General features: G+C 36.5%; 1 long non-coding RNA gene across 26 annotated transcripts in view; it reads right to left on the bottom strand.

Moving 5' to 3' along the window:
* LOC140641532 (uncharacterized) overlaps positions 1–15,827 on the bottom strand; it is a 155,597-nt gene that overhangs the window by 23,221 nt on the left and 116,549 nt on the right. For 21 of the 26 annotated variants that reach the window (XR_012038050.1, XR_012038071.1, XR_012038065.1 and 18 more), the window contains 2 exons: positions 13,616–13,744; positions 13,119–13,190 (listed from right to left, as the gene is read on the bottom strand). This is a non-coding gene — a long non-coding RNA (uncharacterized lncRNA). Of the gene's footprint in view, positions 1–9,791; positions 9,943–13,118; positions 13,191–13,589; positions 13,745–15,827 lie in introns of all 26 variants that reach the window. The other 5 variants (XR_012038072.1, XR_012038070.1, XR_012038057.1 and 2 more) reach the window with 2 other exon arrangements.

Below are 15,827 nucleotides of genomic sequence, written 5' to 3'. Positions count from 1 at the left end.
GGGAAAACTGGAGTCCTGATAGAGAAGATGTATGTGAAAGGCTGAGCAGGTGTAAAGGACAGGATCCATAACAAAGTATGAGCAGTGGATACAAAACATGTGGGCAGTGTGAGAAAAGGCACAGGAGGAAACCTCTTTTATACAATTGATCAAATGTTTTATAAGTGCTCCTTTACCTGGGTGCCTCATGACAGCATGGACTCCCTAAGGTCTGGGGGCTTCCTTGACTATTTGTCCTTAGTGAAGAGGGATCTCAGCAAATCTTAGACTCACAGAAAGTTCCTATTTCACCACACGAGTCTCACCATGGAATCATTATTGGTTGGATCCCATAAACAAAGGAAGAATATTCACTTACAAATACTGCATATAGATGAGTAAAACTGAGGATTAGAGGCTGAATCTAAATAATAAATGTATTAATAATAATAAAGTTAATAAATAATTTTATAATAAATTAAAGTTCAAATTACATTCTCTAGAATTTGTGAGTGATACAAGTGAGAAAGAAAAAATCTTACAAAGTCTGGTAAACAACAACTTTTATTGTATACTTTGATATGCATAATAAATTTATCCCTGCCTGGTTAGTTTTGAAAGGAAGGAAGTCCAAATTTCATTTAAAAAACAAATGTGATACAACAGAAAGCTCTTGGCCCTTTACATCTATCCACCCCAGGGTGATGACATACTTTATCCGCTACCACACCCCAACAACCTGCAACCTCTGAGTCATTTTCTCACAGGAGCATATGTTGATATGGATTTTCCCATAACTCTTGTCCATTTCCCTCAGTGAGTAAGAAGATCTCTCAGAGAGATAGAGATAGAGCTTAAAATGTTGGAATACAGTCTAAAATATGGACCTTAAAACAAAATGCCTGGGAGCCTGGATAGCTCAGTGGTTGAGCATCTGCCTTTGGCTCAGGTTGTGATCCCGGAGTCCAGGGATCAAGTCCCACATCAGGCTCCCTGCATGGAGCCTGCTTCTCCCTCTGCCTATGTCTGCCTTTCTCTATGTGTCTCAAGAAGAAATAAATAAAATCTTTTAAAAAAATACAATAAAATGTAAAGGCTCATGTGGGAATCTAACTTATATTTATTGGCCATGGATACCAGCAATTGATAATAAATGACTTGTCCTTGGAGATTATTTGTTTTTTTCTTAAACCTAATCTGAATGAGTTTTAGAGTCAGAATTTAGATGAAAATGATTGGAAATTATCATGATTATTGTTAATTCAAATAATCACAAAGTGCCCTTTAACTTTTGTGTAATTAAATAATGAGTCCATTTTTCTAAGAAATTAGAATTATTTTCTCGTCAGACTTAGATAATAAGACTGAGCTTGGGACTCTATATAGGTTGGTGTATTTATCATCATGGCTCCGAAAAACACAGGAAAACACTTTAAAAACTAGAAAGTAGTTTCTGTCATCAAACAAGACTGTTAGCAATCTTCCAGAGCCCAGTCCAATACCCTTTCTCATTTTCTTTCAACCTGGTCATTGGGGTTTTGAAACCCTGCCTTGTAAAAAGAAAAGCCTGATCATTAGCAATGGACGCATGCATTTTTTTCTAAGGTGGAATTTAATTCTAAGTTAATGGAATTTTTTTCTAAGGTGGAATTCAATTTAAGTTAATCAACAAAACATCAATTAATAGGGTTCCACAACATCAATAGTGAAGCTAAAGGACATTAGCCCTTATCACAAAGTTGTCAATAAAAGGATTATATGATAATAGGACAAAAAAGAGAAGTGTTCAAATAATGGCACTTACCACCTCGGACTTCCGGCGGTGGGGGGGGGGGTTATAAAATGCTCTTGCTACTTTATGCCTCAAGTGTGAAGCAGATGAGGAGAGTGGCCCTCTCTCTTACCGATTGCAGGCCAATTAACTTTCCTGAACCAACAAAGTCTCCTCTCAACTAAGGGTGACATCATCAATTCTCTCTGCGATGGTTAATTTTAATGTGTCAATTTGGCTAGAGGGTAGTGTCCAGGTGTTTGGCCAACCACCAATCCAGATGTGATACTTCGAACCTATTTCCTAGATTGATTAACATTTAATCAGTAGATTGAGCAAAGCAGATTACCTTCCATAATGTGGGAGAGTTTCATCCAATCAGTTGAAGGCCTCCAGAGGTTTCAGGATAGATATGGATACATATACTATTGATCTGTTTCTCTGGAGATCCCTGACTAATATAATATCTTAGAATGTTTCCAAAGTTTTTGTGAATGGAAAGTAAGTGAATCTCTCTTTAAAATTTAAAATAGTTCAAGTAGATTTTTTTTCTGATTTTATACTTTATAAACTTAAAAATAGCACCACATGTTTTCTCACTTCCTTGTTTAAAACCCACAAGTGGTTTCCCAACTTCCAAAATCCTTAGCATGGTCTACAACACCCTGGGTAATCTGCCCCAGATAGAAGGTTCATTTGAGCAGATTCTCAGACATCACTTCCTACTGTTGGGTCTGACAATCAGTGGAACAAAGGGTGTCTCAGTCTGTCCCTGGTGAACACAGAATTAAAGCATTGAGGCATAGATGCTCTTAATAGTCTCAGTGGAATATCTTAGTGGATTGCCCTATCACTTGCTAGACATTTTTGTCCAGACAACAGGGGCCTGACCTCAGATGAAGATTATTGTTGACTCGGAGAACTGCTAACTACCAATGAAAAGGCTTTACTCATGGGCACTCATTTCTCCAGACCCCATTTCTATAACTCAATCTGTTTGGACAATACAACATTCCCCATAGGTGTGTTGCAATACTATATTCCTGTTTTCCTAGGGTACACACCCTAATCAATTTGATGGAAATTGAGAAACTGTCGGTGCCTATGAATTAATAGAAAGGACATCTTTGTGTCATTAGCACATTTTATCTCTTAGGTTACTGCCACAGAAGGCACCTTACATCTACTTTGGATCTGTTTTTATTGTTTTCGGCCCGAGTGAGAAATGTCTTCTAACAGAGTCCCTATAATCTGAGAGAAATATTCTCTTGTGGGATCCAGAGCTCCTTGTGCCCTGATTAGGTTGTCCCATTCCCGAATAATATGGACTTGTGGTTCGTCCCTATCTCTGTGTCATCCAGCACCCTCTCCTAAACCTCTCTGATAACCTTCAGTTGTCAAAATATTGGAAAAACTGAGGTTATCCCATTCCCACCCTTCAACAAGGATAGTTGACAGATATGAAACTTAGTTTTTGAGAGCTATGCTAATAATATGTCCCATAACAGAAGTAGAATTCTATGGAAATTTCCCAATAAAAGACAAGTAATAGAATGAATATGTGGGAAGTTTCAGCTACACCCACATCCTTCAGGTTGGCTGTACCACCGTATCTCAGGCTATCGTACACATACACACTCACATACACACCCTCACCATCACCATCACCACCACCACCACAACAAAAACAGACAAGGAAAAGGGACAAGTCTCATATAATCCTAATCAATTATAATCACAGGATTATAAATAGGAAGATCTGGACTGTGTGACTATAAGTAATAAATGAATCAACAGAAGGAAGAGGTTCTGTGTAGGACCTAGAAAAGAGAAGTAAAGCAAGAAGTGGTCAGTGTATCTCACGCATCATCCAACGGGGAAGTGCCTTGAACTTTGAGCTTAGACATATCATTTTTCTAGGCAGATAATAAAGATAATAGCCTCACCCATTTGGTTCCTACTCTGTGCCAGGAAAAGTTCTAAGCAGTAGGCAATTATTAACTCATTTAATAGGCATAGCAGCCTATAAGTAAGTACTGTTATTTCCCCCATTTTCAGGAAGGGAAAACTGAGGCAAAAAAGATTTATTTATTTCACTGGCTCAAAACCAGGAGTGGAGCTAGACTCGATTCTAGATCCTGCGCCCAGGACCTGGTCTCTAATATTATAAGAGTAAAACTGGAAAAGATTGCTTCCCTTTCTGTTTAGGAAGAGAGAAGAGAAAACTAGTTGTTTGTTGGCAAATGCTAGCTGCTGAGGATTGTGCCAGGAGTTTTATATACATTGTGTTGGAAACAATCCCATGAATCAAACCATCTGATCTTCATTTTCTGGAGATAGAAACTAGGCCTCAGGGAGGTCCTTGGAGAATCAAGTACTTTCTTGGGGATTACTGAGAATTTGTCAAAATCAAAGCCAGTGTGTTGGTTTCCTTTCATTCATCTTGAAACTAAGCAACAAACAAATTTAGTATATTAAACAGACCCTGGCAAGAAGATGCAATCTTGAGATTATGGTCCATGTGTTTATCTGACATGGACCAATGGACCACTTGATAAAACATCACACACTCACACACACACACATACACACACACACACACACACACAAGGAAAAAACAAAAACAGGAAATTCAGTTCAGCTGTCTTCTGAACTAGTCAAATTTAGTTGAGCATGACTTAATAGATTCCATTCTCCTGATTATGTAAGAGTTTTATGTCTAATGAAAAAGATGTCTCAGAATCTGCAGAATTGAGCACATTTTAAATCACTCCAATTGTTTGGTTAGCACCATAACTTGTTTAGATGTAGGAGAGAGTTATAATGGAAGTTACAATAGAAGTCAAAGCTGGAGCCAAGATCAGCATCTGTGAATCTCTCCAAGTATAACAACTTATCCAGAGACATTTCCTTCAAACAAATTTACATTTTTTTAAAGATAAAAGTAAATGGATCTTCTTGAAGGGTCTATGGAAAATAAAGATAAAAATTGTAAGACTCTAAAACTTACTATCCTATGGTGATCATTTTTTTTTAAGATTTATTTATTCATTCAGAGAGAGCGAAGAGAGAGGCAGAGACACAGGCAGAGGGAGAAGCAGGCTCCACTCAGGAAGCCCAATGTGGGACTCGATCCCGGGTCTCCAGGATCACACCCCAGGCTGCAGGCGGCGCTAAACGGCTGCGCCACCGGGGCTGCCCCCTATGGTGATCATGTTAATATCTGAGTCTGACATAGTATTTTACAATGCATGCATTTTAGATAATATTTAGATCACACTATGTATACACTTCTAGGTCTTTTTCAGTTAACATTTTATTTGGAATATTTCTCTACGTTGTTAAATATTCTTTGAAATTTAAAAGCTGCACAATATTTATAGCATAGATATTTCACAGGGTATCTTCTACTGTTGGACATTTATGTTGTGACCAGCTTGAACCATAATAAAACAATGAGATAAAGGTAGCAAGAGCATTGACACATCACTCTGAAAAAGTGAAAATAAGAAGAATCAAGCATGTATCATGCCTTTCCAGCATGAACTCTTTTAGAGTAATCAAATTGTTGAAGAGAGAGCTTTTCTTTATAGAAAATTTCCAGTTGATGCAAAAGGATTGGTTGAATTAGAAAAGTACCATTTTGTGAATTTTAATGAAATAATGGATCTAGGGATCCCTGGGTGGCTCAGTGGTTTAGCGCCTGCCTTCGGCCCAGGGTGTGATCCTGGAGACCAGGGATGGAGTCCCATGTTAGGTTCCCTGCATGGAGCCTGCTTCTCCTTCAGCCTGTGTCTCTGCCTCTCTCTCTGTGTCTATCATGAATAAATAAATAAAATCTTTAAAAAAAAAAAGAAATAATGGATCTAGGCTATGATCATTAATAAATGTTATAACTAACAATTATGTAAAAAGCCAGTAAAGACTTTGAGAAAGAGGGCTCACCAGAACCCACAAATCAATCTTAGAGTCACTGAAAGTGAGGCAACTAGAAATTATGTGCATACTAATATAATACAACAGGAAGTATAGAACACCACACATACAGTATTCTTGCCAAAAAATAAAACTGAAAATGAGCCGGACTAGTCAAGCCTCATTCTGAGGGCTACTTGCAGAAAATAAGAGAGAAAGAGAAAAGCATTAAATTATACCATGGGGCAGACCTCAGCTAAATCTAGAATGTATGACATTCTACAGGACAAACGATCTAGTTTATCAAATAAATAACAGTAGAAAAAGAAAGGGGGAACTTTTATACATTAACTTAAGAGATATAACATCAATATGTGCAATGGGCAGATCTTTTTTGGAATCTAATGTGAACAAAACAATTATTAAAAGACATTCTTTAGTCAGTGAAGAAATGTGAACATAAGCCTGTTTAATTCTCTTACACTTAATAATATAGCCTTTGAATACTTTTTAAAGCTCTTACCATACAGAAGTATTTACAAATAAAATAATTTGGAGGTCTTTCATTTGCTTTAAAATAGTCCTGGACAAAAAAACACATAGAAACAGATGAAATAAAAAAAAAAAAAAAAAAAAAAGAAACAGATGAAATAGGAGTGGGAAAATATTAATAATTTCTGAAGCCAGGTAATAGGTACATAGAAATTGACTGTCATATTCTCTCTACTTTTATATTGGTGTGAAATTTTCATTATACAAAGCTTTCCTAAAATATTGAAATAAAAATCTTTGCACATATATGCAAAATTACATATATCATTTTGTGATATATATATGAATATATAGATATATTTCAGTGGTATATTTACATTATATCTTTTTTTGTTTGAAATTTTTACTAAAACCACAGAATATATTCCTAGAAAGAGAATTATGAGGTCAAAAGGCACAAACTTATTTGAGGTTCTCAAAAAAAATTTTAAGTGCTCTCCAGAAAGTTTGCCAATATGTATCCATCTCGCCAGACCATTACCAAAATTGAATATATATTTTGAGACATTCATTCTATTTTGGTAGAGAAAGGCTATCTTGTTTTAATTAATGCTTTTCTTAGAAAATGAGTTGAAATCTTTTAATTAAAATTAGTCTCATATTTTGTCTTCATTGAATTTTCTGATTAAGCCATTATCCATTTTTTATTGCAGTGTTAGAGATTTTTGTCTTTGATCTGCAAGAACTTTTTATATATTAAAAATTATAGCCTTTCTTAATCTGATATCAAGTATTTTCCCATCTACTGTTTTTCATTTTATTTATGACTATTCAAAAGTCAATTTTTATGTAATCAAATCTATAAACATTTGTGCTTTCTTCCATTGCCTTTAAACTTAAAAATTCCTGTCCTCTTCTAAAATGAGGTAAATATTCATGTTCTTAAAGCTTTTTAAAATAACTCTTTACTTTTACATTTTTAATCCATCTGGATTTCATCTTGGCATATGGCTTATGGCGTTAATTGGGATTTTTAGTCTTTTTCAAATAGTAAGTCAATAATTTTTTTCTTTTTCATTTTTTTCCTTTTTCAGGTTTAAGATATCTCCTGATACATAATAAAGTTCTCCAAATACTCTTGTATGTTTCTGACCTTCTTGATGACATGGCTCCCTCTTACTACTGAGTTTTGTGCCTGTACTGTATGATTATGATTTTTTACCTGGGGAACAGAAATATTTGCAAATGACATATCTAATGAAGGATTAGTATCCAAAATATATATAGAACCTATACAACTCAACACCAAAAAAAATCCAAATAATTCAATTTTAAAAAGGGCAGAAAACATGAACAGATATTTTTCCAAAGAAAACATCCAAATAGCCAACAGACACATGAAAAGGTGCTCAACATTACTTATCATCAGGGAGATGCAAATCAAAACAATGAGAGATCACATCACACCTACTAGAATGGCTAAAGTCAAAAACATAAGAAACAACAAGTGTTGGTGAGGCTGTGGAGAAAAAGGAACCCTGGGGCACTGTTGGTGGGAATGCAAACTGGTGGAGCTACTGTGGAAAACAGTATGGAGGTTTCTCAAAAAATTAAAATTAGAATTACCATATGATCCAGTAATTCCACTATTGGGTATTTACCTAAAGAATATGAAAACATTAATTTGAAAAGGTATATGCACCCCTGTTTCCTGTGGCATTATTTATAATAGCCAAATTATGGAAGCAACTCAGTGTTCATGGATAGATGAATGGATAAAGAAGATGTGGTATATATGTTTAGTGGAATACTAGTCAGCCATAAAAAAGAATAAAATCTTGCCATTTGCAACAATGTGGATGGATCTAGAGAGCACAATGCTAAGTGAAATAAGTCAGTCAGATAAAGAAAAATACCATGATTTCACTCATATGTGGAATTTAAGAAACAAAACAAAGAAAAAAGAGACAAAAACACAGACTTTTAACTGGGTGGTTAAGGGGGGTGAAATAGGTGAACACGATGAAGAGTACACTTACAGTCATAAGTACTGAGTAATGTATATAATTAATGAATCACTAGATTATATACCTAAAACTATTATAATATTGTGTGTTAATTATACTGGAATTAAAATTTTAAAAATAAGAATTTTAAAAATGATTAAAAATTACTTTTTAAAAAATGAGATAGGGTTGTTAAACTAAGGTAGGAAACAAAAGAAACAAGGAGAGGACAAGAGATTATTACAGCATGAACAACAGATTCATTTCAGTGTATGTCATCTATATCACTCAATATTTTGTCAGCAGCTATACAAAAGCTTATGTGTTCTAGAAGAGAGAGCAAAGCCCCCTAAGTTGGTTTATAGATTCAGAATCTGATTTTATTTACTACCTGTGCATTCTTGGACAAAGTACATAACTTCTCTGATCCTTTACTGTAAAATGAAGATAATATCTACAACACAAGGTTCTTATAAGGTCCAAATGTAGATGACAGGTATTTTTCAATCTTTTTTAAGGCAGGGCAGAGGCAGAGAGTCTCAAGCAGACTCTACGCCCAGCACAGAGCCCAACATAGGGCTCAGTCTCACAACCCTGAGATCATGACCTGAGCCAAAATCAAGAGTTGGATGTTTAAATGACAGAGCTACCCGGGCGCCCCAGTATTTCTCATTTTTTAAAGAAAAATGCTGATAATTCCCAAGGCATTGTGGAAAAAAAGTAACAACTGATTCATTGGGAAGATGCTGAAGATGTTTGCCATGTCTTTTTCAGTAATTTCTGCCATAAAGATTATCCACTTTTAGGACAAATGGGTATTATGTAACCTGCCAGCTATGCTGAAGAAAGCTACAAAACACACAAAGGTCTTGTTTAGCTTTCAGTATCATTAAGGGAATTCAAAATTTTGCAGTTAACTTTGATTCTATTTAGTCAATTTGACTAAAGTATACAACAGACAAAAGTCTAACTTTGTTATCTTGTGCCTTTTGACCACCACCATCATGGCTTCACCTGTACACTGAGAACTCAAGAGTAGAAGAGAAAAAATCCCCCACCACAGTTGTAAACAGATGGGATCAAAACAGAGTCATCCTTAAAAATACTTCAACAAGTTACCTTTGTAGACACTCTCCTCTGATTGCAGAAGCTGTGGTCTCTGCCTTTAAAAAGATGGAAGCAAAAAAAAAAAAAAAAAAAAAAAAGATGGAAGCAGGGGCTCATGGGTGGCTCAGTCGGTGAAGGGTGAAGCATCTGTCTTCAGCTCAAGTCATGATCCTGGGGTCCTGGGATCTAGCCCCGCATCAGGCTCCCTGCTCAGTAGGGAGTCTGCTTCTCCCTCTCCCTATGCCCCTCCATACCCCCACCCCCACTCATGTTTGCTCTCTTGCTCACTCTCTCTCTCAAATAAATAAATAAAATAAAAGAAGAAAGAAAGAAAGAAGAAAGAAAGAAGAAAGAAAGAAAGAAAGAAAGAAAGAAAGAAAGAAAGAAAGAAAGAAAGAAAGAAACCAGTGCAGCTAGGAGGAGTGAAACACAGCTGGCACCTGGGGAAGCAGCCAAGCTTCCAGCAGCAATTTGGAGTGCTTGTCGTCCCTCCTCCTGCTGTCACAACATTGCGGTCTTACCTACAGCTGAGCACCCTGCTGTCATTGTCATCAATCTTCAGCGCTCCCCATGCTGGTTTCTCTTTTCTTTTCTGCCCAACCAGGCTTTGCCTCCTCGCCTTGGGCTTCCCCAACTTCTGCAGTCCTTACTTGGTGTATCTTGGCTTCCTCCCTATGTCAACAAGTCCCAGCATGTGGGACACGAGGAGGCGCAAACTTTCAATAAATATACTTGATGAGTAGAACTGAATTTCAAATGAATAGAAAAAATAAAAAATAAAATGCTACTAAAAAGGTAAAAGATTGCCAGACTCAAAATGGAAGAACATGGTCCTAGGGCACCCACAGCCACAAGTTATGAGAAAGTTGAATCCTAGTAGAGCATAGATCCCCTGACTGCTCACAGTTGCATTCCTCTTAGATCGGAGAGAAGAGGTCAAGTGAAAAGCATATATGCTAAAATGAAACAGGTTCAAATAACTTTTAGCCCAGCTTGGCTTCTCTCACTTTTAGTAATGAAATCTCCAGAGGGATTTATTAGTCTTCTTATGAGAGCAATTAAAAGAAGAAAAGAATGGCATAAGGGATATATATATATATATATATATATATATATAATATAATTTATTTTATAATATAATCTATATAATATATATGTTATATATATAATATATATTTTATATACATATATATAATATATATATTTCTGGAAATCTATATACCATCCAATACTTAAACTTAATTCATTCAATGTATTCCCTGCTGATCTAGATTCATACTCACAGGCATTAAGATTGAGTTGAATGTAAACAAAATTGTTCTGTGCATCTTCCTGTAAAACCACCAAGCACAAACCAGAGCCACAAAATGACTACAGTGCAAACAAATAAACCTTTCTGCTTATACTTAAGTCATGAAATTAGAAGTGCTTCTGAATTATTTTTCCTAATTTCGCAAATACCTACCATGTGACAAGCAATGCCAGGTATTTGCCCAACCATTTTGTCATTTAAATGACATAATAACCATTTTATTATCATTTTGAATTCACTAAAGAACACGAAGCTGAGAGAGATCACACAGCTATGATGAACCGAACTAAAATTTTAACTCAAGGTCCTCTCATTCCAAGGCCTTTCCTGAGTGAAGAAAAGCTTAGCTCTTCTTGCCCAAAATCCTTGCTAAATTCAGGTAGTAACTGGATATAAAGTTTTAGCACCATTAATAATAACAACAAACACAAAGTATCATTACAGAGTATACTTTAAAATGTCAGATTGTTTCCCCTTGTAATTAAAATTAGAGGGGCATCTAGGTGGTGCAGGCAATTAAGGGACCAGCTCTTGATTTCGGCTCAGGTCATGATCTCAAGGTCATCAGATCAAACTTTGAGTTGGGCTCTGCACTCAGCAGGGAGTCTGCTTGAGATTTTCTCTCTTTCTCTCTTCCCCTCTGCCACTCCCCCTGTTCGCACATGCTTTCTCTCTCTCTCTAATAAATAAATCTTTAAAAAAAGAAAACAAAATCAGATCATGGATTTCCAAGCAGAAAAAAGACCAAAATTCAACCATTCTCATCAATATGTAACAGCATAATGAAGGCAAATGACCAAACTCTGAAGAGGTTAGGACATTCCTGAGAAGAAGCTCTGGCTCTGTATTTACTACCTCTATTTCTCTGGGTAAGTAATTTCACCTCTCTGAACCTCAGCTTCCTCATCTAGAACATGAAAAAGATAGTTTCTCCCACAGAGTATTGGCTCAAGGATTAAATCAAATACCACACAATTACCCTAGGACATAGCCAGGAAATCATAGCTGGTACAGTGAACTTTCAGGTTTTTGAGATTTAACTGATTTGCAGAATGAAGATGAAGTTAAACATATACATTCTCATACATAATACTATACTGTATATGTGCGTGCATCTGTATAAATTAGGGCAATATACATGGTATTTTAAAATTATCATGATAATTGTTGCCTCTGGGATCAAACATGCAGTGCAAAGTTGTAGCTTTGTCCAGCTCCTCCCCTTCCTTCAGTCTTACCACCCCCACCCCATCACTCTCTTCCAATCCAGGTCAGGATTTGACCTCTTCTCCCTCTTCTATGATGTCTACTGCCTAACTTCCCCACGTATGCAGTTGAACTGCCAAGGTGACAAGGGTTCAAGTTTCCTCTGCACCCAACAACAGTTAGCTCTCACCCACAAAGCATGGAGCAAATATGATTACATTTACAGATTATTTGGGATTATTCGTGACCTTCCAAAGCCTTGTCCTGCTCTGAGCTCCCACATACAAAACACCATATACCACTATCATCAACGCTTTTTTCCTGGTTAATTCATATATGACTCTTGCATCTTCTTCACCTGGCCTTCCTTATGGCCCTTTAGCTAATGAGTCTACACCCTTAATGACAGGGAAATAATTTCCTCTTAAAGAAGCATTATATTTGATGTTTCGATAACTATGAAAATTTCCTTTCTCATATTAGGCTAAAGTCTCCTTTTGCATAATATTAATCTATGTGTTTTCTTCTCTTCAATGATCCTTAAAAAAGAAAAAAAATCTTATCTAATCCCTTTTCTATGAAGTCAGATGAATTCCAGCTGGAGTTCCTTTATAAATCAGGTTGTGCCACAAGGGTATTATGCTAAGTGAAAGATGCTAATCTCAAAAAATTATATACAGTATGATTCCATTTATATGACACTCTGTAAAAAAGCAAAACTATAAGGACAGAAAACACATAAGTAATAACCAAGGGCTGGGATCTGGGGAAGGAGGTGGTGGTATTAGTATCTGACCATAGGGAGAGCATAAGGGAATTCTTCTGAAATTATTCTGCACCCTGTTGTGTTGGTATATGGATAGCTACAATAATCTATACATGTAATAAAACTCATAGAACTATACACCTAAAAAAAGTGAATATTACTATCTGTAAATTTTTAAAAATTACATTTATTGATTTCTCACTATGGATGTACTATAATTCTTTCATTTTAATCTTCAAAATAACCCCATGAGAGATAAGTAACATTATTATCATCCTCAACTGCAGGTAAGGAAACTGAGACACAGAGATTAACTAACTTGCCCAAAGTTATAAAACTTGATAGAGGCAGAATGTAGATTTAACCCAAGTAATCTGACCCCAGAACTGAATTTCTCCACTGACTCTGAAAGAGAATGAAAAGGAGGGGCATCTGGATGGCCCTTGATCCTAGTTCAGGTCTTGATCTCAGGGTTGTGAGCTCAGGCCTGGCGTTGGGCTCCAGCTGGGTGCAGAGACTACTTTAAAAAAAAATTTTTTTTTAATAAAAAGGAGCTTCACTTACCCTCTGTCAATGAAACCACATGACCTATTTAAGGAGTAGAACATCAGATAGAATTGCATCAACATAATTAGCCTGCAAATGGAACACAGCATATGTCACCAAGACAAACATATTTCTGGACCACAAAAACGTCTTAATTGCTGTTTTAATAACTAATATTGAAACTTGGCAGTTTCCAGGTTTTCTTGCAATGAAATGTCTTCTTGTTAATATACTAAATAAATTGTAAAATCAACTTTTTAATGTCTCTGTACACTGATGGTAAAATCTTTTCTCAACTGTCCCTTAAGAAACCCTGCTTCTGGTGTAAAGAAATTGGAGTATATCAGTTGGAAGCTCAAATAAATTGTTTAAAATTTCAAAACTCATTCCACTCCTTCTCCCTCCCCACTTCCCCAAAGCTAAATCCTTCCGGATATTTTTTAGAACTAAAACCTCTTAGTAATGAGACAAGCAGATAAATACACCCACGTTTGGTGCCTTGTGGTCATTCTTACACATTCATGTAGGTTTCTCAGTGCCTGCGTTCTACATCCCCACAAACTCCATTCCATTCACTTTGCAAAAACAAAGCTATCACTGCAGAAGCGGTGCATGGCATGCCTCAAATTCAGTAGCAGCAGCAGCTGGAAAGAAAAAACAAAGGGAAAGAATTATGATGGCTTTTAAAAATAAGAGTTACAAAGAATGCCTAAATTTGGTAAGCATGATCTTGAGATAATACAGGTTGCTTAGTTCTGATGCAAAAAGTTGGTTCAAGGGGTAACTGAGTAGCTCAGTCGGTTAGGTATCCGACTCTTGTTTTCCACTTGGGTCATGACCTCGGGGTCCTAAGATCCAGCCCCATGTCAGTCGGGCTCCATGTTCCTCTCCCTCTGCCCCTGCCTCTCTTTCTCTCCCCCCCCCCAAAAAATAAATAAATATTTTTAAAAATTTTTAAATAAAAGTTGGTTCCAATTAGTCTGCTTCTGCATTAGTGTCCAATACTTGTTCACAATGGATTTAATCATTTCAGTGCTTTTTACGCAAGACAGATTACACATACAGTCGTGTATACATTCTCCATCTCCAGGGAAGAATGATCTGAGGTCTCTGTGACATTTCTGCCTCAGATCACCTTCCCTGAAAAATTCATGGAGCTATTCTCAGCCGACTACCATCATCTTCCAAACATCTGTAGCCTGAATCCCCTTACTATTCAGAAATAATTCTTCTAGTAAATTCTATACTTTATGTAAACTACAATTAAGTTTCATGCAAAGTCCCATCAAAAAAGGAACCAAAGAAAGATTTGTAGAATCTAGTCAGTCGTTAGAGTCCAACAGTCCTGGCCACCTTCATCATTCTATCACTTGCCATCAGTGTAATACAAGACCTATTATTGAATTCTGTGGTCACCTTTCTTCTATAAAAGCTCTTTAGCCATATTTATGTTTCAGGGCTACCGTTAGAATCAAATAAGATGATGCTGACCTAACAAAGTTCTTGCTACATCCTAGGCTCTCTGTAAGTGATAGTTATAATTATAACCAAGGAAAGAAATCCTACAAATGGAACAGTGTTCATCTATGGCCATTTGCAGCTTTATTTCACAATGTTTCCTCAGGCAAATTTGCCTACTCCCTGCCTCAATATCAAGTTTGATCTTGTTACAAACTCATTGGCTTTTCAGTGTTAATTATTAGTTACCAGCACACTTCCCATGGAATACAATGGTTTTTGGTTTTTGAAATTAGGTTTAGGAGAGAAATATTTAAGAGATCTGAAATGGCTTTGCAACCTGATGCAGCTAGCAGGCGGATTGCATAATCGTAATTCACAGGCGCAAGCACACACGCCCACACACCCAGGAAATGTGGGGGTTCTTGTGGAAATCAGTAGCTTATCTATTATGTGCACTCCGGAGCTGTAAACAAGACCATGTGAAGACTCAGCTAGAATGCTTCCTCTGAGTCAGTATTAAACAAACTTCCGAACTGTTAGGGAAGGAAATAAAGCCACACTGTACCCCCAAAAGACACCCAAGACAGACAGACAGGGATTATGGGAGTTAATATTGAATTTCTGTCAGAGACTGATACAAGAATTAAAGTAAGTTTTGCCATAAAAATAAAATGTGCCTTAATAATGAAAAGCTAGCATGAATTGGCAAAAATTGTAATCTCCATATAACTGGCCTATCTAATTTGCATGACTTATGTAGAACGGCAGGATTTTTTTAACCTTTGGTATTTTACTCCATGAGAATGCTAGCACAACTTTCTATTTGGTGACAATAACATTAGTGTCATGGTCTCTAATATGGTGTTGGCTCAGAATGAATCAGAGACAAAGATCTCATAAATGGTGAAAAAGAAACCACCAGGAAATCACAGATTCTCGTTGACAGCATAGCATGATGCAGTGAGAAACACACAGGCTTTGAGGTCAGGGGTGTTCCAACTCTGCTTTCTAGTGTTGCGATCTTGGGCATGTCACATCTCCTTACTGAGATCCCATTTTCTTACCCGTAAGATCATGATCTTGATGAGGCTCTTGTTAAGATCAAATTAGATATTAAATGAGTAAGTATTTTGACAAATACAAAGAGCTACATGAATATGAGGTATTATGATTCATTGCTTTATCCTGTAAATGTTCTCATATCAACAAAAAGTCAGAAATCAAGTTTAGAACACCCTAGAGTTGTTGCCTAAGGTAAATAATGAG

The sequence above is a fragment of the Canis lupus genome, chromosome 10 (assembly GCF_048164855.1).
Source record: "Canis lupus baileyi chromosome 10, mCanLup2.hap1, whole genome shotgun sequence".
In the NCBI taxonomy this organism is placed as follows: Eukaryota; Metazoa; Chordata; class Mammalia; order Carnivora; family Canidae; genus Canis; species Canis lupus.
This window is presented reverse-complemented; position numbering and strand designations above follow the sequence as displayed.